The sequence below is a fragment of the Oxyura jamaicensis genome, chromosome 7 (assembly GCF_011077185.1).
Source record: "Oxyura jamaicensis isolate SHBP4307 breed ruddy duck chromosome 7, BPBGC_Ojam_1.0, whole genome shotgun sequence".
Lineage (NCBI taxonomy): Eukaryota > Metazoa > Chordata > Aves > Anseriformes > Anatidae > Oxyura > Oxyura jamaicensis.
In genome coordinates this window covers 25,800,230-25,826,660 of record NC_048899.1, presented here as the reverse complement: position 1 = coordinate 25,826,660, position 26,431 = coordinate 25,800,230, and the positions used below count along the sequence as shown (strand labels likewise).

Here is a 26,431-nt window from a genome sequence, read left to right as displayed (position 1 = left end):
GACATGCACATGAAGAAAATCCACATATTGGAAAGAACTGGCGGGGGGATCCAGAAGCTGCTTACAGATAAAATTAAAAATATTTTAATGAGTTTAATGCCCAGTTAACTAAAATAATGTCATTTGAGTTACGCAGGTGCCATTCTAGAGTTTAAGAGAAGAATCTGTACCTTTCTAAACTGTGTGCCAGGTCATTGTATCAGAATACCTCCATTACCATCAGTAACGGGTCTAGGTTCCCTTACATCACAGGAGGAGCTGGCCACCTTTGGAAGTGTATTAATGGGATTAGTCACAAAATTGATCTTCAGTCTTAGGCCACACAAAATTCGATTTAAAAACTGTTTCACAATAATATCTCAGCTCCTCTGAGGAGAAGATCCAAGCTCTGATGGTCTCCTGCAGCAGACCTGTCCCCATAGCCATGCAGGGAATCTGGGGAAGCTTTTTTCCCTTGCTGTGAACTTCTGCATCAGAAGATTTTTCTCCTGACTTTTGCTGCTTTCTACATTATTTGATGACCATCCTTTGAGTACCAGGACAGACTTGCGTGATGGCTTCTGAATCTTGACTGCAGTTCATCACTGTTTTTCACAATGGTTGCTGAAACAGCTCCATGTTAACTACTACATAAATCTCTCGTTTCCCCCGAATGCAGACAGTTTGGAATCCTCTGCTGTGTGACTATACAGTTTTTTCTTCTCATCAGTCACACTAGAAAAGTTATTAAAAACAGGGTTTTTAATAAACCCCAGAAAGTTATGTATTTCCTGTACATGCCTGGCTAGCAAAAGAGACTCCTTTTCAAAACTGCCATATGCAAAGCTTATATCATCTGCCAGGGAAACTGTACCTAAACTCAGAGCAGCAGAAGTGAACTAAAAGGAGAACCTGTGCATATTTCCTTTACCAACCAACCCCCAGCTGCTTCAGACAAATGACTAGGAATGAGATTTCTGCACATCTTTAAAGCCCACAGGATTCCTCTGTCAGCACTAGAAAGAATCCTATTGCAAAACCCCTCTCCATCTTGTCTTGTCTGCCTACAGAATGAGCTGGCTAAGAAGCATGGCTTTCTTGGTCTGTCACAACATCTGGAAGTCATATTAACGCATCCAAGCAGATGAGAGCCGGAGACCAGCGAGTTATGTAAAGAATGAATGTCTGCCCAACCCTCTTCCCAGACACCACATTATCGTGAGGGGAAATAAATGGAGCCCAATGGGGAGCACAGGTGCGAGAAAAGGATGGCATTTGTACACATCTCTATATCACCTTCATCACGTCAAAGACCCTGCCTTTGTGTTTAGGAGGACAACTGAAATTTCGTACTATTCAATGTGTATGCTCCCCTGCAGCAGGCCAAGGGAGATATAGGGAAATGCAATTATAAACAACCAATGGGGCAATAACTCCCCATCTTCATTTTTAGCTCAGCAGCTGAGATAGAGTGGTCTATTCTACAGAAAGAGTTCACTACCCTGATAGCTGTGGCTGCACTGAAGTTGCTGGTAGCAGCATCGTGCCTTGCAAATAAAGCCCTGTCTGTGCACAGTATTTCTTCCTTAGTGGTTACTGACTGGCAAAGTTTTCGTGTTTTCCATACTGCCTATTTTCACCACACTGCAAACTGACACTCTGATGTGAACAGCTTATCAGCACTGCTCACTTGTTGTTAATATTTCATCTTCTAGGTCACCAAAGAAGTGTTGCCAGCCTTGTCCTACTGCCTGCATTTGCAGACCACCAGAGCAGCGCTGATCACAGCTGCCAGGCCTGGGACTCTGACATGCTCTGAAACATCCTATAAGTTCTAGCCCACCATCTGATGTGGGGTTTGATGAACAGATGGCACTGATGAAATATCTCTCGAATGTACCAAATATTTGTTAATAGAAAGTCCATGCCTCAGAGCCATCCAACAAACTGGAATACGCCATTGCTTTGCTGACCTTTAACTGGTGTGAGTTGAATGCCACATGGTTCTCATACTCCACACGATAACCACTGAAAAGCACGATGGGTCTGCTACTGTAGTTTTGCAGCTCTCCACTAAAGTGTGCCATTTGCCACTGCCCTGTCACCTAGCAGTGCCTGAGTGACATTTCCAGGGGTTGGTGGCTGCCCAGAGTGAGGACAGTTGGCTGGTAAAGGCAGGAGATGCCAATCTGGTTACTTGGGTCACGTCTCCACTGGCATGATGGAGGTGGTGAAGACCCCAAGGGCACACAACCTGCAGGACTGGCCATGGAGAAGTGGAGGCTCTGCCAGCTGAACAAGACTAGAACATCTGTTTTGGCACTGACACTGCAATTCTGAGTCCATATGGGAATGCTGAAACAAATGTGTAACATTGTCCTCAAAGTTGCCCTTTATTTGTTTAAATAAAAATAATTTAAACATTTTAAATGAAACAAAGCTCTGCAATATAGTTGTATTTTTTAAAATACTATCTTTCTGCTAAGGATAGTTTAGGGTTGGGGTTATTCATCAATGGCTTTTAGAGGACTAGAGGGACACGATAATATGCAAGTTTGGGACATCCTTCCCCCTGAATTGCCATCTCTGAAACAGAACTGAGAGCAGCATTTGGACTATGTAGCAGCCATACCCTCCATGAGATTTCCTTGGAAAAAGCATATTAAATTGATTGACTTACAGCACAAATATTTCCCCATACAGCTGCAGTCACAGAAAAAGGAAGTACCTTATTCCCATAGGTCTCACAGAGAGCTGATTGCTGTTCGTGAAGACTAGGATGGGTCATCCCACATTTGTCCAAGACCACTATAATCTAGTAGAGAAGAATTTAAATTCTTACTATCTGAAGGAATCAAGAGTTACTTCAAACACCAATCTGCCCCCCCCCCGACACATAATCCAAAAATGCAAAGTGGAGGAATTTTAAAGGCATCACTCAATGGCAGCTACCCACATCTAGTTACTGCATGGGATTCAGCTCAGGCACCCACCTAAAAGGAATGAGGGCCAGAACTTCAACCTATACCTTAAAGATCAGAGATCAAAGAGCAACTGCTGCATAAAACTCAATAAATTCCTTCAGTCAGACAAGGGACAGGCTGGTCTTGGTTTGACACAAACAGTTGTAGAGCTTTGTTGCAAACTACAACCACACAGGTATTTCATTTGTTTTTACCCTTGGCTGTTATCATCTCCCCAGAGCTGGCTCAGGCAGAACCAGGTCAGTTGGTTCCAGTCAAACCTCTGGGGAGGAGAAGGAGGAGGGACCGCTTATTTGCACTGCTAAGCAAAGCCAATCTTTCTATCACCATCTGCCCTGCTCTGTTGCTAGATGGGTTAAAAATGCATAGCTAGGAAGAACAAAAATACATACCCCACCCAGCCTCCCTCCACTATATAGCTGCCCTAATCAAAGGTTAAAAATGAACTCGGGCCAATGAGATGGAAATAAAGAATAAACATGCAGAAGCATCTGAGATTTACTACTCAGATATGACTATTTTCCATGGGATTTGACTAAGAATTCCTGGCAGAGGAATGGAAAGCAAATCTCACTGTCCTTTGAATGGAATGGGGATTTTCAGGTCTTTCTCTGGCTGAGTAAGTGCAGGCATGTGCAGCTTTCTCTGGATGTTAGCAGACGTAAATACCATATTCAGCAGTCAAAGGTCCAGCATAAGCTTGCTGCTTTCAGAGGATCTGAGGTTTTAAAAAAGCCTGTAAAGACAGCAGGAGCCTTCCTTGTCTCAAATGCCTATAGAAAGCCCACTGAACCAGCAGGTTATCTGAATATGGATGGTTTTCGCTTGTTCTGAGCACAAGGATTTTTTGCTGAATTTGGTTATGAATTCGCTGGGAACATTAGAATAACTGGGGCTAAAAGGTGAGTTTCTCCTCTTCCCCTTCATTTCAGCTACACAATTCCAGACCTTAGCAAATTTCAGCTCTACAGTTGAAACACCCAAGAAATGTCTCTCAGCAGCCATAGATGTGTATAGCTCACAGTATATGCCAAAACAAAATTTATGTAGGATCCATTGTTAGAAAAATAATCCTTTCTCAGTTTGTGAACACCACATCCTACGTGACATGTCACACAACCTTAAAGCCCTTATAATTAACTGGCTGTCTCATGCCACTCCTGGCACCTGAGCCAGCATCTCCACAAGGTGCCACACTAAGAGGCATGGATGCACCAGCCTGCTCCAGAAACCCCAGCCCAGCATAGCCTGATCTCAATTCCCACACACGTTCAGAGGAAAGGCAACTCAGCCAACCACATCCAGAACAAACCGAAAAAAGGGACAACAGGACAGTGTTCAAAATCCCTTCTTCCCCTAAAATACTGCTTCTAGTGCAACCCTTCTGCTTTCCTGCATCTTTCAGCACCCCTACAGCAGCAGAGTGGGGCTCCTGCTGAGAATGGGAATGCAGGTACTGGTGTGGTGCTGATGATGAGACCACACCTCTGTTTCCTGGGTCAAGGCAGGGTGCTGGGATTCCCCCAGCTCCACTGTCCCTCCTGGTTTTGTACATCTGTGAATGATCAATGTTGTTTCGCTGTAATGGAAGGACTGAGGAGAATCACTGCCACCAGTTAAAAGTGGGGCAGAAAAGTCACATTGCGATGTGGAGATGTTTACTTTCTGTAATACATTATGGAGTATCTGCTGTTGCAGGGGAACCAGTAAGAAGCAAGGAAAAAAACACTAAATGGCCAAGAGAAAGAGTTGCATCCTAAGCTGCTTGTGTTCTGCTTGAAACCCAGAGACCCAAGTCCTCAACTGGTGTAAACCAGCAAAGTCCAGTTACATCACCCATATATCTAACCAAATTCAGTATATTGTCTGAGACTGCATCGTGCTTGGCAATAGCCTCCTATTCTATATGTGCTCTCAACTAGCACAACCCGTGTTCAAAGGATGAGATTTCCAGCCAGATCATTGTCTGAAGGTTGGAATTTGGAGGTGGCTCAGCAAGTGAAACATACCACATGACTTCACATCACAGCAGTGGTCAGAAGCAGAGCCATGCTCTCTGGCTGTGCCTGAGGAAATCCAGAGCAAACAGAGCAAGCAGGCTAGACCTTGCTGAGATCAGCAAAGTGAGGCTGCAGCTCTGCCTCTTACGGCACACTTAATACGTGGCCATCTGGGTACTTCATGGAAGGAGAGGGAGGGAAGGGACAGAGACTGCTTAGCTGCTTCCACTCTTTATCTCCTTCCCCAGTTTTAAAACCTTAACATAGCTGGTGCTATTGAATTGCTAGTTCTAGTGAAGAAATGTTGGACAGTTGCATCTCAGATTCACAATGTGATCTAAAAACTGTTCAAGCTCCTAATTTTATCAGGGCATACATTTCTATTTAGGAGCCTAAATAGCATTGTGAAGTTTATTTCAGATTATTTATTTTCAGACCTATTGAGCCAAATATGGAACCAAATATCCCTTTCAGCCTGTGTTCAGACGGCTTCTCTCTCTGTTGTGGTGGAGCTACGTAGTTTAAATGGGGCATAGAGGGAAATTCAGGCAGTGGCTCTGATCTTGCCACATCTGGGATTCCTGCACAAAGTCCTCACCTGCAGCAAACAGTTTGGATTTCCACTGGAAGCCTAAAGTCATCCAGGTGCCACAAAAACCAAACTAAGCAACAAGCCTGCCACACCTCCCATTGCCCACCGATGACAAATTTGCCTGGGACAACAAAGATGGCTCAGGAAGCAATCAAAGAAGCCTCCTTCAGCCTCTGGGTTCAAATCACCATAATTCCATAAATGTATGGACTGAGTTCAGGCAGGGTGTGGTCTGAAAGCAACTGAGATTCCATTTCAATGTTTTTATAAGCTATCTGGACAGAGGACTCAAATGCATACTAAATAAGCTTTCAGATGACACTAAATTGGGAGGACCTGTTGACTCACTCAAGGGTGGAGAGGCCTTGCAGAGAGATCTGGACAAATTAAAGGGCTGGGCAACCACCAACCACATGAAATTTAATGAGAGCAGATTCTGCACATGGGACAGAGCCATCATGGAAAAGCATAGGCTGGGGAAGGAGAGGTCTAAGAGCAACCCCACAGAAAGGGATCTGGGGGTTCTGGTTGACAGAAAGTTGGACACAAGTCAGCAGCATGCCCTGGCAGCCAAAAGGGTCAGCCATACCCTGGGGTGCCTCAGGCACAGCATGGCTATCAGGTCAAGGGAAGGGACTGTCCTGCTCTGCCTGGTCCTGTGGCCTCACGTCAAGGACTGCAGACAGTTTCAAGCGCCACAATATAAGAATGATATAAAGCTACTAGAGCGTCCAAAGGAGAGCTACAAAGATGATGAAGGGTCTAGAGGGGAAGACATAAGGATCAGCATGTGAAGTCCCTTGGTCTGTTCAGCTCAAAGCAGAGCAGGCTGAGGGGAGGCCTCATGGCGGCCTGCAGCTCCCTCATGAGGGGAACGGAGGGGCAGGCGCTGAGCTCTGCTCTCTGGGGACAGTGACAGGACCCGAGGGAACGGCATGGAGCTGGGACAGGGGAGGGTCAGGCTGGGGGTTAGGGAAAGGATCTGCACCCAGAGGGTGGTCAGGCACTGGGACAGGCCCCACAGTGCAGTGGCCACAGCACCAAGCCTGCCAGACTTCAAGAAGCATTTGGACAACGCTCTCAGACACATGGTTTGATTTTTGGGTGGTCCTGTGTGGAGCCAGGAGTGGGACTTGATGATGTGTATGGGTGCCTCCCAACTTAGGATATTCCATAATTCTATGACTCAATGGACACATCAGGACAAAATTCACTTCCCGCAATCCTTAGTGGGAACCATTCCTCAGCTCATATGCAAGAGACAGCCCTGGCTTACTCAGGGGAGCTGACACCCTAATTCTGCTCCCTCTCTTCCTCCACACCAGCAGTTCTAGCAGCTCTTCACACTCTGGCTCAAACTGGTCCCATTCAGTGTCCTGGTCACCTCTTCCATTTAATTCATGTTGACAAAAGCAGTGTTACTCCTAAATTACAACAAACCAAGAGGATTTTCTAATACTGTAAATAAAGAACTAACCCAGGTTCTACTCTTCCTTCCCCAGAATTAGAAGGATCAGACAATGTGGAGCTGAACAAAGGAAAAAGCACAAAATTCAGGGACTGGTTCATTATAAAGAGCTGCTAGAATGTTTTGACAGAACTTTAGAAGATATTTTAAACACACAATTAAGTAGGTAATCCTTGGTTATGCTTATTCACATTAACACCAGCCAGGTCACAAGACAGCTAGAGCATCGGGCCTCAATTGTTCCTGTTGGCATCCAGTTTCTGCTCAGGTCCGAGTCTGCAGGGACACCTTTGTGTTACTCTATAGTGGCTTTACCCTGAAGTTAGGAACATTTATCCTCATCTGTCTGCTGTACCCAATAACAATCTTCTTTCTTTGTGATGCTTGTAACATAAATTCAGTATTAGTAGGTGTTATGAAAACAAAAATGCAAAAACCACTGTGGTTACAGGTACTATGAGAAAACAATACCTGGAGAATATTCTTCAGTTTTAATGTGGAATAAATCTTGAAGCTTTCATGAACATGCAAGGCTTTGTGTAGCCCAGACAGCAATGCTTTTGAGTTGCACTAGAGCAGATGGGTGTGTACAAACATTTGAGGTGTATCATCCTGTCTACAACTTCTGCTCCATAGAAGATAGAAATTACACAATTTTAAGACTGCAAGCTTTGGATAGACATAGCCTACTCTTCTGACTTCTGACAGTACTTTTTTTTTGCTGTCAGCCCAGAAGAGCCAAATACATCTTTACAGATAGGATTCCTGAAAGAAGAAGAATCCCTTCAGTATATGACAAATTCCTTAATGTAGGTTGTCAGTATCATGATTACCGTTTGACAGACGGGAAAACTGAGAAAGAGAGGTCATGCCTATCCATGTTTGAAAGAGGAGGTTTGAGCAGCACAGGCTCCTACTTGCTTGCCTGTGCTATCTGTAGAAAGCCCAGCTGTCCTTGCCTGAGGGCACAATAAGCTGCTGTGTGTACCTAGGTGGATGGGAACATGTGTGCCCTGGAAGAAGCCTAAGGCATGGCTCACCAGATGGATGTACAGCAAATGAGGATGGCCTCAAGGCAGACATTGCAAAGCAGATAGCCCAATGACATCTGACAGGCCAGTTCTGAGCTAAGAGATGGATTTCAGACTCCTAGTTCTGTTCTGATGTATCCTTCTGTCTTCCATTTCACATGCAATTAAAACATCCCCCCCAGCTAACCTAGAGTGATTGTCTTTTTAAGATACTGATATTCACTCTGAAGATAATGGTTCTTTATCAGCTAAGAGGTGGATCAGAGTACCCAGTGCCTGTGGTAGCCCTATTTTCAACCAACTGAATGACACAGAACAAAGTAAGGGATGGTTGCTAAGAACATATCTCATCCTCTGTACAACCAACCCTCATAATGGGTGTATCATGGAAGAGAACTTAGAGAAAAGACTAAGCTGTACCATGTTATGATGCATTTTCAAGTGGGATAAGAAAGTTTTTATTTGTTGTTTTCTAATGACAACATACCTAACACCATGGTATGTGCTACATTACATGGTGACAAAAACAGGGCCATTGTACAGTACAGAGTTCTCCAAGTGCTTCACACCATTTTAGCCCATAGATCGCAAAGATTAGAAGATGTGAAGAGAAATTAAAGAGCTCTGATTGACATAAAAAATGTACCATTATCCACATGCAAAATCTAAAATCCTACTACATAAAGATTCATTGAAGCTTCTTCAAGCAGCATCCAGTGCTGGGTTTGAAGGAGATTTTGAGGTTTTGTATACAAGACAAATATGGAGGAAACCCATGACAACTGTAATTTGCTTGCATTGCTGTGCTGTAGAGTAGATTTACCCATGCACAGTGAAGATGGTACCCGTACCTGTCAGGCTGCGATAAACAGAATTATCTGCCTCTGAGCTCACAAGGATCATCCTCCATTGGGCTTTGTAACATCTGTTGGTATTGAAACTGCTAAAAACTGTCACCACATGAACCACTCGAGAGACTAGGTATCAAAATGCCAGCTATCAGGAGCAAAGGCATCTGTAAATGGTAGAGTTTGATATTTAAACAGCAGAAGCTTTCTAGATATTTCTAGATATTCTGAAAGAAATTCTGCTGGTGGAAGACAGTCAAATAACATACTCATTTCAGCTCCAAGCAATGCTCTTTACGTAAGTCTCTGCTGGATAGGCTACAAGGAATTGCTCATAATTGACTATGGGTTTCCTCTGGAGGCACTGAAGGCTCAAAAGAAATCAAACTTTACCAGACTTCAGTCCTGCCTGCGTTAATGCATGGAACAAGGACTCCAGTGCTGCTAAGAAACTAATACTATTGAGAAACAGATATTTCATGCAAGTTACCAGTCCTATTTCCTCGATATAAAGTGCTAGAAATGTGTGCATAACACAGATGTCAAACGTGCTACAGGGCTTCAAAGTTCATCTGGTGTCAACAGCTCTCATTCCTTGGATGTGTTTTCTCCTTGGATGAATCATCCTGGACACAAAGTCCTAATTATCCACCCCAAATCAGATAATGGCCTTCACCTGGCTGCAACAACATACTAGCTCTTTCCCACATTGAACTCATCAAATTACCAGTGATTCACCCACTACTGTATCTGGTGCAAGTCCAAGTGTAGAGGTTACTCTGAATCAATTCAGTGTTCAAGAAAATTAAATAAGAAAATTACTCCTGAATTGGAAGGACAGTTATCACAACAGTATTCACTTAATTAGGACAAAACCAGTTAAATTTTACTGCAAGAAGTTAGTCTTCTTGCTCCTACACATCTACTTTACCAGCTTGACCTTCACTATTTCATCCATAAAGATACCAGCTTTTATATTAGTTTCAGTGAATTTCAGAAGGTTGGGTTAAACAATGCAAAAAAAAAAAAAAAAATGGAAAGCTTGGACAAGCTATTTGACCTTCATAAGTCTGCAAGGCCTGATACTAAGTACTTAGTCATTTACATTTTCAGCCAAAAGCAAAAGCACACAGACCTATACAGACAAAAAAAAAAATGGAGAAGGGAATGCCATGGTTACTGGAATTGGTTACAGCCAGCCACCACCATTACTTGTGACAATCAAAGTGAGATTTGCACACTGAAAGACATGGGTATAACTACTACCCAAGTCAAAGGGATTTTCCAGTTGGTTTTTGCCCCAGCTTTCTTTTCCAAGCCAACTCCTTCTTTTTCGGAAATTGCTCACAACTTTCTTCAAGGATTCCTTTGGGAGGTGAAGTTTTCTAGGCTAAGATTCAACCCAAAAGGTTTTAATTTTAGCCAAATTGATTTGACCATTTTTGAGCAGTGAAGGAATGGAAGAAAATACTTTTCCCATATGTTCCAGTCAGTGGAATATACTTGCAGAGAAAAAAGAATCCTTGAGGAGACAGAGGGGGAGAGGGGCTAAATATCTCTAAAGGATAAAAATATTCCCAGACACAACACCACCATGAGCTAAGCCCCAACCTTACGTCAAAGAACACAGCAGCAATGGCATTTGCATTTACACCAGCTGAGTATCTGGCCCATAGGAACAGAGAAGAAAGCTTTCTATTAAAGTTTTGGATAGAACTCGTCAAAATCTAAACAACATGGAAAAAGCCTTCTATGTTAACTCCCTTCTTGTTATTTTTTCAAGATGAAGAGATAGCACAATCCTGTTCATGAAGAAGCATTGCTGCAAGCCGTGCCTGAACACAATGAGTCTCCACAGCAAGATACCTCTGCTCAGACCTTAAGTAAAAGGTCAGGACCTCCCCAAAGAACCTGAGCTAATTAGCCATGGGGGCTCATAAATGGCTGTGTGTTCCCAGATGCTACTTCTGGCAGCTCGGATGGTCAACCTCTCAGTCAGGCTAAGCCTCCCCCACCTCCACCTGTGGAAGCTGTATTGCCTCTTCGCTGTATTGAAAAAACATGAAGTCCAGGAAGAAAATTAATAAAGTCAGTAGCAAACAATTTTCACAACTAGAGTTGCCCAAACCTTAGCACTTCCAGTACATGGAAAAGATAAACCTCAAAACTGAGGGTTTCTACTTCTGACTGTGGAAACTCAAGGATCTATGCTGACAGATAACCTGCTCCACAGTACTGCTTAAGGCAGAGCTCACAAGACTTAAAACATCCCACAGCAAAGAGATCCGGGTCTCACAAGAGACCAACGGCACAGCGCAAAGCCTAGAAATTCAAGAACATAGTAGATTTCTTAACTTACTCTTGATAGAGCCTCCAAGGTTTTCCAGATTCTTGGTTTCACATATCAGGCTTGAGACGCTCCAGTTTCTTCAGCATCCATGAGGTTTTCATTATGTTACTTCGAAGCTGTGTATAAAAAAAGCCCTTTAGTCACAAGCAGCACACTCATTTTTATTTAATAATATCATTATTACTATTAAATACCCACACCGTAGGTAGGTGCAGAAGAACTCAGGAAGATTGCTAGGCATTTTGTGAAATCCTAAATTGTCTGCCTCAAAGAGCTTACAATATATAAAGGTGAACATCAAATAAAGAATAAATTAGGCAAGAATATAAACAGAGCTACATAATTTTATATCATTTTGGAGTGTAAAAAACTATATTCATACTAGCTATTACATGTGAATTAACTCTTTCAGTACCTCCACTTGGTTGTTTCTAATCTGCTGGTTCTTAATCTCTGTATTTAATACAGATACAAACCTTGGAAGGAAAATAACCCTTTTCACATTCCACTTCTAACACTCTCCTTTGAGCACCTGCCAGGAAGTTCTAGTGGACATAGGCTCCTTATAAGTGCTTCAGTACAGGTGCAGGACACTGAGAATGATTGATAAGCATTACATAGGACACAGGTGAGTTGGGAGGACAGAGGACCAGGTAATGAAGAAAGGAAATTAAAAAGAAAAAAGGACCAAAAAAAAAAAAAAACGGCAGCAAACAAGTTGTGAAGGACCAAAAAGCAATCCTGAGACCCTCACACTTGGTGCAGATATAGAGACAGGAGCAATAACAGGAAAGAAATGCAAATGGACATTACAACAACACTCTGAATCAGATTTTTCTAGCAGTGATCCAGCTACCATATCTTTAGCAGTAGTAGTCTGTGGAAGGTTAAATGAGAAAAGAAAAAATATCAGGAGGCTGAAAAGGACCAGAAAGATGAGAAATGACAAAAGGAGGAGGGAGGGCACTTTGAAGATAATAAAAATCTCATTGGGAAAAAGCTGTGAAGTTTTGTTAGAGATTATTTGTGTGTAGCAGGAAAGAAAAAAGTGTCAGATAAGCTGAGAAGTAGTTGTTTAGTAGTCAGGAAGATGGTAGAAAACCAATAGGTTGGTACTTTAACTCCCAGGAAATCTTAACTGTAGGTCAAGGATGATGAATAATCTATTTATATTCCACACCTTTATATTCCACACCATGGACCCCTGGAGACATGAGAGTCTGTAGGAAGAGAAGATTAGTCTATACTCCAAAATATTTCTCTGATGGAACTATATCTCCAAGGAGAAACTAATGATGACAGGTTACCAAAACAAACAAACAAAAAACCCTCTTGCTAGGAGAGTTTAGCCTGAGTGATATAACCTAACAAAAAAAAAGGATTTTTTATTGTCTTGATTTTTGCACAGTAACATTTGCTAGCACAACTCCATTGGATTTGAACATTTTACCCCTCTGTCAAATCCCTATTGTTTGTTCAATACATAGGTAGGTTCTTGCATAATATCCCTGTCCCACATCCCAGCCCTGCAACAAGATCAGCAAAGTGACATTCTAGGAAAGGTTTCCTGTATTGCAACCTGCTAATTTACCTGCTGTTGTCAAGTCTCAATGATCAAAGGCATGAGTCATGCCCTGCAAAAGCTGTATGTTTAGGTTAAACATGATGGGGTTTAACACAATGTTAGGTAATAAACATTGGGCTTCTTTTTAACTGCCTTTTGTTTAGGGTTGCCCGTTGTACAGGTAAGAACTCTGATTACAAATAAAGCTGATTTTTTTCACCCTGGGAACTGCAGAGCTCCACCCAGCCAGGGATTAGCTCTGCAAGTCCATGGAGCAGAGGTGCTGTGATGTGCACCTAGGGCAGCACCTACAGCGTGGCCAACCAGGCAGCCCTCTAGGCCCAGCCACTAGCTGGGACAGTGGTACTGGCCATGCAAGGGAGAGACTCTGAAGCTGCAAGTAGTACAGTCCTTTTTCCCCAAACAATTAGAGGATTCTTATGACTGGCTCAAGGGGTGGTGCCTCTGGGGAGGACCTGGACTCCTTCTGTGACCTTAGCTTCTTATAGACCCTACAGAGTTTTGTCTCTGTTTTGGAGTTCCCTGTCCACCAAAGGGGATGATAATTCTACCGGGGTGCTCACTGGTCTCTTTCAGCTATTCAGAGCAGCTGAATAGTACAGGTTAGGGTAAGAGCTTCACCTGTAAACACCATTCAAACATGATTATAAATGTTCTTTCATTTAATTTGACAGTATATTTAATTTTGGTCCAGAGTAAGCACACCGACAAAGCAGCCAGTACTAGATGTGCCATGGGCAGTACTTTGTCACTTTGTATGTCCTTTGGTCTTGTGAGGCATAACCTGTCTATATAAGAACTGTTATAACTGTGATCCTTACTGTGACATATCCTCTGAAGACCTCAAAAGTCTCTCAAAAAAAATATTGGCTACCATGAAGCTTTGTGGATTTCCCCCTGAAGAGGAAGCAGAAATGGAACCCATGAGTGGTTCAGCTTGCTGATGGGGCACACTCAGCATATCCCATATTTCTTAAACTACCATATCTCAAGGACTGTGTTGACCATAGAGCTTCTGAGAGCGATCCTAATATCAAACAGATGTGGAGAAAATCTCTGGTCTGGATTTCAAGACTTCACCAGAAGGGAGCAGGAGAGGCCTGCAGAAGAGCTCCAAGCAATGTATGCACTGTGGACCGTGTTGTCCTGCACAGAGCCTGGCTTTGCTGTAGGTACATCACAGCCAGGCTCCCAACAGATATGACAACTGCAAGAGTAAGAAACCTCACCAACATCATTTTGTGACCTGGGAAATTGTAATTTTGCATTTTTTCCCTGCGTGTGTAAGGTGCTTACCTATAAAAATGCTGGGCTGATGAGGACAGTACAAGTTCTCCCCTTCCTTTCCCTCTGCTACTGTACTTACAGTTTATAAATGCACTTATGCTGGTAGAGCTCAATCTTATGTAAAAGGAACATAAATTAAGTCCAGTTTCACGTACTTCTATAACTATGTAACTATACCTATGCTAACTGGTAGGACAGGTTAAGACCAAAATAGAATTCTACCCTTTTCCTACTGACATGGTTATATTGGTCCTCATAGCAAATTTGCAGTTGAGGACTGAGAAACCAAGTCTTAGCTGATCCCATGTAAAGGATAGTATGAAAGAATCTAGTTTTAATCATATCTAGTTAGAAGCAATATTTCAGAACATGTTGCACAAATAAAATAAAATCAAGTACAGAAAACGAAACTTTTCCCAAGTGTTGAACAGTTTCCTAGACAGCAGTTCATGAACCCCTGTCCTGGACACAAGGCTCCAGCTGCTGGCTGGCTCACAGTTGCAGAAGTAGCCCTGCAGCAAATTTTGCAACTGGTTTCTTGAAGACCAATATTAGCAAAACATGTCCTTAGCTGCTTGGAGTCCTGCTCTTACCTACCTTAATCTGGCAGCAGCCTTCCTCAGAAAATGTGCAGGGCTATCTGCTGGAGAGTAAGTGTCCTACATGTGACATTGACAAAGTTGTGTCAGAGTTAAGAAAGGTCTGTGATTTCACATCTGACCTAAATTCAGGGTCACAGTCTGTGGGAAGGCTTAGGACCAGGCACTTTTCCCCAGATTCTCATATTGCCACTAGTGGATATAGCAGCTGAGAAACCTTGGACACCCAACCCAATTTGGTTGCACATAATCCACCCATACCTGTAGGAAGCCTGATATGGTGGACATGAAGAGTCCATTAAGCCCATCCTCCCCATGGGTGAAGGTTCAGGTTTATAAGCTATCATGAATGATTTGACTCAAATGACTCAGAAGTCCATCCTTGGCCATGAGAGCCAACTTTGCACCGAAGTGGCTGAGGAGTGCCCACAAGTCCAGGCTCTGGTGTGGCAGTGGAGCCCACCCCCAGCAGAGCTGCAGGTCAGATGCGCACAGGCAATGCCTAAAACCCCAGACATCTGCAGGAGCATGGGCTGGAGCCCTGTGGGCTAAGCAATGCATCCTGTTTGTCCCTTAAACTCAAAGCAGAGTTAAAACTCATAAAACTTTCCTAGCAGCTGGTTTATATACACAGAATGCTGGGTGTTGATGTTTACAAGACCCAGAGCTCATTTCGGCTCTTTTCTATGTAAAAAGAACAAAACATTTAGGTACTTTCCATCTAAAATAACTTTGCTCTTGTCCTTTTGCCTCAGCCATCCAAGAACAAGGGCTGTGTGAGACCAGGAGAAGGGAAATGCTTAGAAATCCTGCTTGTTCGACTGCTGCTGTTCCTTGCTGACATTTAGCCCAGACAATATGAGCACCACCCTCAGCTACACCCAGCTGGGCTCAGTGACTTCACTGGGAAGCCATGGTGTGCCACGGCTGTAACCAACAGCAGAAACTGTCCAAATATTTCTGTGTGGAGCATGAGATTGTTTGCTAGACTGAAATATTCTTTGCTCAGTATATTTTGAGTGCTACGTAAGTTGCTTTAACCTTGCTGCACTGTTCTTGGTCCCAGAGATAGCAGGATGATAATCAGGACAGGGCAGATGAGCCAGGAACCTGGATTCCCCTCCTGGTGCTGCCCTGGGGACAGCTGTCACCTCTGCTCCTACCTTCTCCTTGGGGAGAAGGAGTGACCTTCTCACTGCTTCGTAGGGCCCTGCAAGATGGAGATGAAAGTGCAGGCTGAAAAGCTGGCTGCTGTAGTTGCTTTCACTTGTCCCTTTCAAAATACCCACTGCAAAGGGGATGGTGGGGATGGAGGGGAGTTTATGGGGGACATGGGGACTAATGAAAGGAGCAAGGACTTGGACTGCTGCTCAGTGCTGCAAATCTCCTTGTCTCTGAAATTAATCTGGTAGCTGAAATACTGACTCAAACCAAGACATGTTGAATAGCAAGACATGGCCCTAGGTGGGGGATGAAGTTGGAAGCAGGGGTCACCTCCCCACCAGCCACTTCTAGCCAGGACCAGGCTAAGAGAGCTCAAAGCCAGAGTGAACAAGCCACCAACCCACACGCCACGGGAAGAAAACCCCATCCACATTGCTAGCCCTGTGACTGCCCAGCTCCCCACACTGCCCCAGCCCAGATGTTTCTCCAAGGAGCCTCACACCTTGGTGGGGGTTTGGATCAGACTGTGACAACCTGACTGCCCACATGCAGATGCCCAAGTCCTGGCCCTGTTGCCTTTGCTTGCCCGTCACAAGGGCAGGTTCTTTGCGATGAGAGCCAACAGCACATCACAGCATGCCCTGCCACACACAGAGCACCTCTCGGCCAGGACCTCCAGACAGCAAAGCCAGAGCTCCTTGTAACAGCCAGTTTTGCTTGTTTGGTCACTGAAGCCCTGCTTTCAGTTCTGGCCAGCCTTGTGTACACGGCGTGGTTCGTGTCGCAAACAGAAGGCAAAGATTAGCCTGCGGTGCACGCCTGAGCGCCAGGCCTCCGCACGCGTTCCAGCCCGCCCGTCCAGCGAGCGCCTCCCCTCACAAAATACAGAAATAAATTTAAAAAATTAGCAGCCAGAATGTCCCAGTTAATGATTAAGCAGTGACAATTGCACAACTTCCCCAGGAATGTCTGTTTTGATGGCTGCGGTACGCTGGCGGGCAGGAATGGTGAAAAACAGTCGGATGGCAAGGAGAGGACGGGGCCTGGGTGTCAGTGGTGGCAGCAAGGTCTGGCAGGAGACGGGTCCTCCTTCCGTGGCAGGGGGCTGGCGTCCCCGCTAGCATGGCTCAGCCCCAGGCTGCAGAGATTTGGGGAGCAGGGCTGCTGGCAGGTGGCCCCGGCAGGGTGGGGGAGCCCGACCACCAGCAGCAGGGAAGCACAGCGTCGCTGCATGCTTTATGCAGCTGGTTCACTTGCAGGCACGGGTCAGTGCGAAGCAAATGCAAACCTCATGCCTCAATGTCCTTATATATGTGTTTAAAAGCACACAGTACGCTCATAAAAGGGCTGAGTCTCCAGGGCTGACTTACAAGTGCCAGACAAAAATCTGTCAAGATTGATGAGCCTTTTTTTTTATGGCGTTCGGCACGTCCGACATTATGCTGGACTTTAAAAAGCTCTGCAGGAACAAGGGCCGTTAAACATCTAGAATAAATAGAGTCAGATAGCAGTTCAGACACCCAGCTGTTCTTTTGCATGGGCAAGTCCCGTACATGGAAATGCGGTAATCTTTCAAGTCAAATTCCTGGAAAGATTAGCCTAATGCACAACTCCCAGATCCCACAGCTCATTAGAAGCGACTCCAATGCAACACCTTCCAAGCAGTCCACGCGTGCCCTGGCAAGGTGGCTTCTTGCAAGCAGTTGTTGGAGACAAAAGACTGCCTGGCCTGGCTGGTCATTGGGTCATTTAGGCTTCAGAGATGTCACCCAGCCACAGACAGCATCCAGAGCTTACGGTGACCAGGAACAGGGAAACCTAATGCTCCCACTCAGAAATGGATCAATGAATTGATTCATAAAGATGAGGGTCCCTGACTGCTGCTGAAAACTTGGCTTAAAGCTGAGACAGGGAGATGGTCCCACTGGCAGCAGTTCAGAAGGACCATTTTCAGGCAGACATAGACCTGCAAGCCCAAAAACTGACCCATTTTTCTTGTGCTGAAGAAAACAAGGGTCTGTGGATGGATATTTGCTGTAAATATGCCATCTCGCACCATACAAACGCCTGACTACCTCACGGCCCTTCTCCTTCACATGGAAACAACAGTGCTGGATCTCACCTGTCAGCCAACAGCTCCCATCAGTGGCAGAGCTGGTTTCTCAGATCCATATGTGTCCACATGTGAATGTTCCTTTCAGGATTTTGCAAAAAACTTGCAAAAACTCCCTTGTGTCTTTGTCTGTATTTATTTGATTTGCTAGGATGCGTGACGCCAGTAAAGGTCTTGGGCTGAGAACTCTGTTTCTGTACATGGTTGTGCTGCTTGAGGTCTCCTTCCTGGTGCTGTCTCCTGGCACGTGGAACACAGAGGGGTGATCTGGTCTATCCGGTAGCCCCTCACCACTCAGGGTTGCTCTGGGCTGGTCTGAAGCCTGGCACATCTCCACATGTACCCTGGAGTGATTTGGTTTGTAGTAAAGTCACATTAGCCTGTACAGGGCTTTCTGAATGGGGACCTCCCTACCCCTTGTGAAAGGACACAGAGGATAAGGCAGTCTTTGGTCACCTCAGGAGTAGGGATGGTGCTGGGGGAGTTGCCAGGATAACTGCACTTTCCCTGAGGAGCAGAAACAGAGTGCCAAACCTCAACAAGAGATTCAAGATTTGGGGATTCTCTCCAATTTTTCATTCAGGGAGCAGGTACTGTACTTGAGCCACGCCTTGGCCAGCCATCAGATCCTTCCTGATTGAGACTGCAAAAACACATTATAATTAAAAGCAATCATCATTCTGGTTTCCACATTTTTTTCCAAGTGGCTTCTGCCTTTTCCATGTGGAAGCAATACTTGGAAAAACCCTATCTTTGCACGCACTGCATGCCTTTATAACCCAGGAGAGCCCCACTTCCAACTCTTGTCTGTGCTGGGAGCCCCAGCTAGCAGCCACTGCTGCAGCCTGCAGTACTGCACACCAGCTGCTCCTCTCTGTGGTCACAGGGACGAAGTCTGTGCTGCCATTGCAAGGGCTGGTAGGTGTTGATGTCCACCACAAGAGCTGGTAGCATCTGTTCCATATGCTCCACTGCTGGCTGACCGATCTGGGACAGTGAGTGGCAAGCACCATTTGCATTCAATAAAAAGTTACCTCTTCATCTCAGGAGAGAATGATCAAAACTAGGATTTTGTTTCCATTCTTGGGAGTTCAGGGTTCACTGTACTTTTTAACAGTGCAATGTGACTCAGTGATTCATCCAAGCGTTTGAAAAGAACTTTTAACCTTTTTATTAAAAAAAAAAAAAAAAACGCTTGGATGCCTTTCCCGTGTTTTGAGTATTAGGCAAAAGGATTTCCCCTTTCATTTTTTTCTACCAGCACAATTGTGATTTATTTTTCTTAAAGCAAAAGGAGGACTACTGAGTACATTTGCCAAGAGGTAGAGTACAAAAATTCTGTACATCTACAGCGTTAATACCCTGAGACTTCATTTTTGAGAAACATTCAGCCCTGTATTTGCAATGGGCTGATGTTTCACAGAAAGCTCAGGAGGCAGTTCTCCATCACATATCCCCACCCCTCTCCCAAAGAGGGGAGAACAACAAAGGAAAACACAAATATGTACCTCTCTCCCCAGAGAGAATCAGAAAGGACCACCAAGGACAGAAGTGTTTGGATATAATGAGTATTGTGGCCTAAGACCTGCAGAATACAGCAGAGAGGAATGAACTTCAAATCATCAAATTTCAAGCATCTGGCCCACTATGTGCTTGGGTCATTTCCTAGGACTGACCACTGGGCAAGGTATACTGAACTTTGTAAAAGGCATGGCTGAAAAAAAATAAAATGAAAAGCTAATATCCTAGTGACTCAGATAAGTTAGAGCCAAAAAGGAACCCTTTTGACTATCAGTTTGTTTGTTTTTTATTTAATCAAATGTATTTTTCTGCTTAAAATAGTGCCTCAGTCTGACTAAAACATACCTTTCAGCAGAGACACCATCCAGTAGTTACAAAATCACAGTTAATCAACCACATCAAATGGTAATTTGGTTAATCACCTTCCCAATTAAAAGTTATGCTTTATTTTTAAGTTCCAGTGCCTCTCTTTGGCTGGCTGTGGGCACTCTGTGTTAACTGCTCTCTCCAGAAGAGATGGCATGCTGCTCTCGGTTCTGCTAGTATGTAGGTGATAAAGTCACCTCTGAGCCTGACCTACCATAAGTAATAAAGGCAGAGGGAGCTTCTTGCACCTCTTACAGTAAAGGGAGGCTTCTTGAATCCCAGTGACATCTTGGGCACATTTTTTCAGTGCCCTTTTTTTGTTTTAAAATGCTCTAGAGGTGAATGTAGTCTGCCAGTATCAATCTTGCCAATACCCGATATAAGAAGCACAATCCAGCTGAACAGAAAAATGGGTGAAAGAATAAAAGCTACAAATTTACTGAAATTTTGGTCCCCCTTTTGTCGTTTCACCACCAGTGAAATGGTTGCAGCCAACTTCCAGAAGTTCTATTGGTGCTCTAAAACCACACTTCAAATACACCTCCAGGTGTTTGGGCCGTGACAAAAAGAGCACTATAAAGAGCACAGTAAAATATAGTATAAGATAATACAATATAATTACTAGAATTGCAAAGATTAATAACCCACATTTAGAAGGGCTCTTTTTGATCTTTGAGTGCCAACTCTTAATCTTTTATCACTTAACTTTATGGTAGTGCCACTACGTCTATGCTACTGCGTGTGACTTAGTCTCTCATACAGCCATATACAAGAGATTATGTTTTGGTTACATTTTAACTGAAGTAAAAATACAAGTCATGCAGTTGTTTCATACGTGGTAGTGTCTCATTTGTGCAATGTCATCGGAGTGCCCTCTGCGAGCTCACATGCCTGTTAAAGATGTCTCTGGTGAGCTCGGTGTAACAGGACCACTGGTAACGAAGCAGCTATTAAAACTGTTGTGGATGTCTATAACACAAACCGCATTAGATCACAAAACCCCCAAAACAACCTTTTCTAGGTCATGGATACATACATTTGAAGTGACTGTTGGTTCTACCCTCAAAAATCTTTGCAAATTCTTGAAGTATCTCATAAAATCTGTATTTCTCTGACCACTCTGGCAGGGATTTCAAGTCTGCACTTCGTATCATCCCTGAGGAATGTATGAAAAGCATACTTCAAACTGCAAGTTTTTCACTCTCAGCCACACAGTATGACTCTAAATGCATTCTCTTTTTCCCATGAGTACAGTATAGGAACCAAATCGAAATAATTCACAGTTTGCACTTAGATCAGAAATTAAAGGCAAGCAGGAGCAACAACCAGACTAACACACTGATCCCAACAAGACGATCTGACTGCATTACAGGTAAGGTCTCTCGGAAGGAACCTGCAGGAATACGCACTATTTCAGAAATGCTCTGCAGAAACTCCAGCCTTTGGATTGGTGTGTAAACGTCCCTACATGTAAAAATTGCTGTCAGCATGCTTTGGTGATGAGCTGAAGTCGAGAATATTAACTGCAGACCACCTTTGCTGGGGAAACAGATGGTTTTATACAGTGCATGTAATGGGGATCCCATGCATGTGTGAGATCCCCAAGTCACACACGTGCTATCAGAAACGTGACTGGTCACCTCTGTAACCTGCTGTCATTCACAGCTTCTCAGAGCAGCTTTGAGTCTTTTCGAATGTGATACATGAAATTCTGTGCATGGGGGCTTAAAACCTTAAAACTAGGACAGAGGAGATCAATTTCATAGAGGATGCTTATGTTCATGCTCTGATAGTGATTGCATATTGCAGAATAGATGGATTTTCAAAGGTAGATATTCTGAAATCTTTCAAAAATGAGTGTCAGCCCCTTGTACAATGGGCACTGTGATAAAGATAACATTTTCCAGTCAGTGTCAGCACCTGTGCACACTGCATAAACTCAATTAAAAAATAAAACAGAAGAATTCCACCAATAAACTTCAGATTAGCGTATCTCTGAGTAGTTTCCAGCTTGTCACTGAAAGAGCAAACAGGGATATAACACCAAACAAATGATCAAAACATTAAAGTGTGATTTTTCTGTAGATAAATCTTTGACTCTTGAAAAATAGAGCCAGTGTTATTCACAGAGAGCTATATAAATGAAAGTAGCACGTGTATGTGTGCACATAGGTGTATGCATTATGTTCATTATGCACAAATGTTCAGTATTTCCCTAGCCAAGCTGGTCTGAGTGTATGCCATTCCTGTCTCACTATCTCTTCTAAAGAGCATTCCTTGGTTTCAAAACAGTAGTATGTTTTATGGAAAACTGGATGCAACCTGTTCAAACAGGTTGAAAATTATGTCCCTTCTATCAGCAATCAGTCTCTTGCAAGGAAAGCTAAAGGGAAATGATCCTTGAAACACCACTCTGGGTGGCTATGGAAATCCTTTTAATTGCACGCTACTCCCAGCAGTGACAATAAGTAGATACTACTTGCCAATAACTTTGATTGCCATCAGTTTGGGCTGCTATACTTTCACACATATAAACTGCATCTCAGAAAACCCATATATAAAAAGCACGAGCAGTTGTAAACGTGTCCTCGGCTAACCTCAGCTGCCGCTGCCTCCCACAAAGCCAGAGGCAGAGGCAAGCTCACCGAAGTGGGACAGGTATGCGGGGTTCAGGCAGCACGGCCACGCAGCTTCCCCTCCTGTTACACACAACACGTCACCCCTCCTACTGCAAACCCTGGGCACTTTTCCACAGCTGACATGGAGATTTATAGGTATGAAATCACTGTAATCATCCCATCACGGCATTTTCTTTGTAATAGGCATGTACTCCATTTTATTTTTACTGGCATGTTACTACCTTGAAATACTGGTAGGAGAAGAATGAGGGTGCCTGACAGCATACCTCAAGCTGGGCGCTGAAAATCCTCAATCAGTTGCCAGTTTAGACCATTTCAGCTGAGCAGACACACACCAGAGAAGACGAGGGAAATGCAGAAGTAGCCAACAGCACGCTGGTTCAGATGGTCACACCAGTGCCCACCGTCACCACCTGGCAGGGATCGCTGCACCACGCAGTGTGCAGGGAGTGCATACACACAGCCACAGTGACATGACAAAACATCATGCCTAAGGGTTTCCAGCAAACCCTAAACTCTGCAGGCCAGTCCAAAGCCTGGCAGAAATCACACTGATGTTACCAGGACTTTTTCCAAAGGAAAATATTATATGCCTGCATGTATGTATATAAAATATCACTAATTAAATTTAGAAAGTAGGACCTGCCAGGTCAAACACTCCAGCCACATATTATTTCTGCAGACTGCTTGAAATGAAACTAAAGGGACAGACATTCATGTCCACTCCCATCCTTTGCCAATTTGCTTTGCTCAATACAGCAATAGTGTGCAAACAAGCCAAGTTCCTACACTTCCCTGTGCAAAACAGCCCTCCTGTTGTTCTAGTTGTTCTGGGCTGCTTCTGGACTGCTTTTAGTTAATTTCCCTTGATCAGAAGTCACCAGAGCTACAGAGGATACCTCTGGAAGTTCATCTATATATTATTTGTAAATACGTTTGGCAATCTCTGTCCTATAACATGAAGCTCATATGAGGTCTCCTCCAATTCTGGTTTCTCACTGCACAGAGGAAATGCCTCCTTTTGTGTTATTAGTGCCTTCATACCTACAATATTTCTAGAAGCACTGTTGTCCATGTTCACTTGCTAAGAGTTTCATCGTTCTCCTCTTGTGTGGCCAAAGTTCCTTCTTCCACTATTTATTTTGCTTTTGTTTGCAAAATCCAGCTCGGCTTGACTTTTGACAGTTCTCCCTCTATCCACTGACCTTCTGACCTCTCTGCTACATATGTCTTAGCCAATCCATCCTTCCAGTCCTTGCAGGCTTTCTATTTACTGCCATGTAACTTGATTACAATAACCAAGGTGATGAACAATAAACCCATACGTTTACTTTGACTGGTAGATTGTATAGCATGACAGATTTTCCCTAGCGTGTGTGCGAGAGCCAGCTCTTCTGAAAGAAGGATCAAGAGGTCAAGGCTAAGCAAAATAAGAGGAAACAAAATGATTAGCAAATTCATGATGAAAATCCAGTAAGTGCTGGTTCTCTTAGTGTCAGGTTTCACTAGACTGACAGCAAAGGATGGACAGTCTAGAAGAAGTATTGCAGACAACAACTAATTTTAGCAGCTGACTACAGAAAGAGGATCCAAAATGTTTTCTTAGTAGTACAGCATCTGAGAACATCCCTTTCAGCAACACCTTGATGCTCACGTCTAGACAAACAGTTCAGACCAGGAAAGACCAGTCACGTTTCCATGTCCCTCTTCACTGTTACTCATTTAAACCACTCAGCACAGTGATGCCAAGTGGCAAGCACTGTCAGAGAAGCTTCACTCCAGTGGAGGAAACTAAACTGATGTCTCAAATCAAAGATTCCTGCAAAACATCTCTGATTTTTAGCCAGTCATCAATTAATTGAAGAGTTGAGAAAAATGTAAGAGATTTCTTTGCCACTAAGGTAACACCAAATGCCTGCCTTCTCTCCTTCTTCAAGCAAGGAAAGATTGCATCAAGGTGTGTTCACCACAGACCTCTGTGCAGCTGCCAGTCCCGATGCTCTGTTGAGTTCTTCCTACCCTAGGTATTTCCTAGGGTAGGTACCCTAAGGTACCTAAGGTACCTAAGGTACCTACCCTAAGGTCCTAAGGTACCACATGCTGGCACCTTATTTGTAAAGGTGCAGTCAAATTGCATGCAGATAGCTTAACATCACTCGGTCCTTGCCAAATCCTCCCCTCCTGCTCCCTGTGGCCCTTCCAGCTCCCTGCAATCCTCCCACCCAGAGCAAAAATAATGAAGGCGCCATAAATTACCGGCTCCACGCTTCCCAGCCTGCTGCCAACAGATGCAGACCGTGGTGACACGGGAGCTGCCTGAGCAGGCATGGGGAGAGACAGACCAGCCCTAAAGCGGGGGGTGGCATGCCGTCTCTTCCAGTTGTGCTGCTTCTTCCTGTGCCAGCTGAAGTAGAGGTGATGGAGGGAAGACACCACTCCTCACTGCAGAAGGGACCAACAGGAGCTGGAAGACAGGACTAGATCCACCCTAACAACGGGAAGCAGAAATGCAATAATGACATATAGGAATGACATGAATGCCTCTTCCAAATATTTCTAATGGGTTTGGGGGATTTAGTGGGTGCATAAAGATGGTGTGCTCATGCTTTAATTTAAAAAGACCAAAGAAGGTAACCAAAGAGATTAGGGGGAAGTATTCTTTTCTTTTTTATTTTCCTCACAAGATTTCACTGAAATCAATAAAACTACAAACACATTTCCACTTCCTCTTGGCACAAAACTGTGGGATTCTGATGCTGCACTTACTCCTTTGAACACCTGCAAATGACGCAAGAGCAGCAGTGAAGGGAAAGAAACATCACTAAAACAACTTATAAGTTCACAGGGGAGGAAACTTTGGTCCATGACAAGGATTTAAGAGAGAAGAGAGGAAAATTAACAAAGAGCAGTCCCTGCAGTGCTGGCTGGCAACCAGGCGGTCACCCTGGGACAGTTCTGCTGTGCAAAAGGCACCGCAGCATGGGGACACACTCTGTACCTGCGTGTTAATCCTTGCCATAAACCATCACATCTGAGAGGTTTTACTGGAGAATGCTTCTGTTTATGAGGCAATAACCATCTTCTGGCCCAAGTAAATTTGATAACCATAGGCAGAGGAGATTAATGGATAATGCTATTACTGAGCAAACAGAGAGCACTCCAGTCATTGTGGCTGTGGCTAGCTACTAAAAATATCATTTGCTCTGCCCTCAAACCATACACGCACACAGGTTAAGGGAAAAAAGGCACCCAAGAAACAAAGGAGCCAGTGACACCTCCAGGTATCAGGAACCTGCAAGTGTTTTCTCTTCCCAAGCCCTGGGGCACAGGGGAGGCATACAGTACAAAGGCATCCTCTGTTCAGTAGAGGCACTGCTCCAGGATCTGTGCTGACATTTCTGGAGCCTTCTCAGATGTTTCTCAGCCTCTGCTTCCCAGCTGAGGCTGAGCGTGGGCACAGCTCACTGAGGTGTGCCCACACCTGCCGCAGGCTGCTGCTTGGCTCGTGCTCGGCACTTGGTGTGCTTTACCAGAAGCCATTAGGTAATGTTTGATAGGGAGTTTCTTTTGATTCTAGTTTGATTTAAGAAAAAGCCATCAAAGTGTTTGGAGGATATGGGAAGTTTTGAAAAGAATACCAATGGACAAAGCAAAACTAGCAAAAAGATGAACAGCATGATAATTCCAAGGTAAACCCCAGGGAGAGGGAAGTAAGCACGGGATTAGGCAGTTTGGCTGCAAGCAGGATAACGCCATCTTCAGCATGTCCACTGCAACAGGTAAAGAGGAATACAGGAGTCCTGAATGTGATAAATGATGCAGGGAGATTGTGTGTCCAGAACAGGAAACTGAAATCTATTCTGTAAGCATCTGACAAACTGAGGAGACAAATCTGAAAGTCAGAG

At 44.1% G+C, this 26,431-nt stretch overlaps 1 long non-coding RNA gene across 3 annotated transcripts in view; it reads right to left on the bottom strand.

The window, feature by feature from the left end:
- Positions 1-26,431, bottom strand: part of LOC118170050 — a 56,126-nt gene that overhangs the window by 28,366 nt on the left and 1,329 nt on the right. The window contains exons 1-2 of one of the 3 annotated variants that reach the window (XR_004752465.1): positions 11,729-11,782; positions 11,262-11,368 (exon numbers count right to left, since the gene is read on the bottom strand). The exons of 1 other annotated variant lie outside the window; for it this stretch is intronic. This is a non-coding gene — a long non-coding RNA (uncharacterized LOC118170050). Of the gene's footprint in view, positions 1-11,261; positions 11,369-11,728; positions 11,783-26,431 lie in introns of those variants that run through there. One more of the 3 variants, XR_004752464.1, reaches the window with a different exon arrangement.